Consider the following 1,104-nt stretch of genomic DNA (forward strand, 5'->3'; position numbering starts at 1 on the left):
TTCATCTATTGTAATTTTTTGAGATGGTGTATACACACACTGGAAATTAGCACACACATTATCTAGGAGGGGTCTCACATTGTTTCTCCTTTCCTCTTAGCTAAGGAATTATCACTAATGTGGAAGTTTCTCAAAATAGAAAGCTCAAAATGTTTGGACAGAAATTACACGACACAACAGGGTTCTTGGACCAGTGCTCTCGTATACGTGGCCTCACACTTACACACATATGGACTACAATTGCCAGAAACTTCGTTATTTCCATAAGTGTAACTCCTTTCCACTTTGATAATGAGCAGATGGGTGAAAGGGAATTTGTGCTTCGCAATTTCCTGATGCATTGTTGAGCATACAGATTAGTTTGTTCCTTTATATGTTCCATCATACTGTCTGTCAGGAAATATGCAAAAAATTCTAGAGGTGCACTGTTCTGGTCTAAGCTGACAACATAGGATATTCCGGATTGTCCTGAGAATAGATCGATAGCTGGTGCGCGATCAGTAGTCGTCCAACCTTCCTCAGAATCGGTGCGGCGCGCCGGTCTCGACTTCCCCCTCGCCGTCAGTCTCGCTCGTTCTTCAGGCACAATATCGACGGGATTACTTGCTGCTGAAGTGCTTGGACACCTGCTCTCCTCTTCTGAATCTATCAGAAGAGTAGTATTTACAAATAAAATCATAATTACGTACAGAGAGTTTTTTCAGTGCAAATCTGAACAAAAATTATACATGTTTTGTTGTCAGAATTCTTTACCTGAACTGCCAGAAACTTCTTCTTGAACATAGTCCACATCATCATCAGAGTCATCTACAATATCTTCCTCTGACAAATCAACGTCACTTTCTTCTAAATCACGATATAACTCGCGAGAAATTTCTTCGACGCTATTGAGACCGCGCGGGAAAAAATCGCCGCTCACACAACTCGACAAATAAAAAAGGGAAGCACACCCTTCCCAGCATGCCCGCACCATCTAGTGACCAATACTCGAACTACAGTCCATGCAGCGCATCCCAGACAAGCGGGAGCCATAAGAACACACAAAGGAAGGAAGGGGAAGAACGAGAACATGCGCCCGTAAAATTACGGGCGTCGGATATTCGG

This window comes from Schistocerca cancellata, chromosome 7 (assembly GCF_023864275.1).
Source record: "Schistocerca cancellata isolate TAMUIC-IGC-003103 chromosome 7, iqSchCanc2.1, whole genome shotgun sequence".
NCBI lineage: Eukaryota > Metazoa > Arthropoda > Insecta > Orthoptera > Acrididae > Schistocerca > Schistocerca cancellata.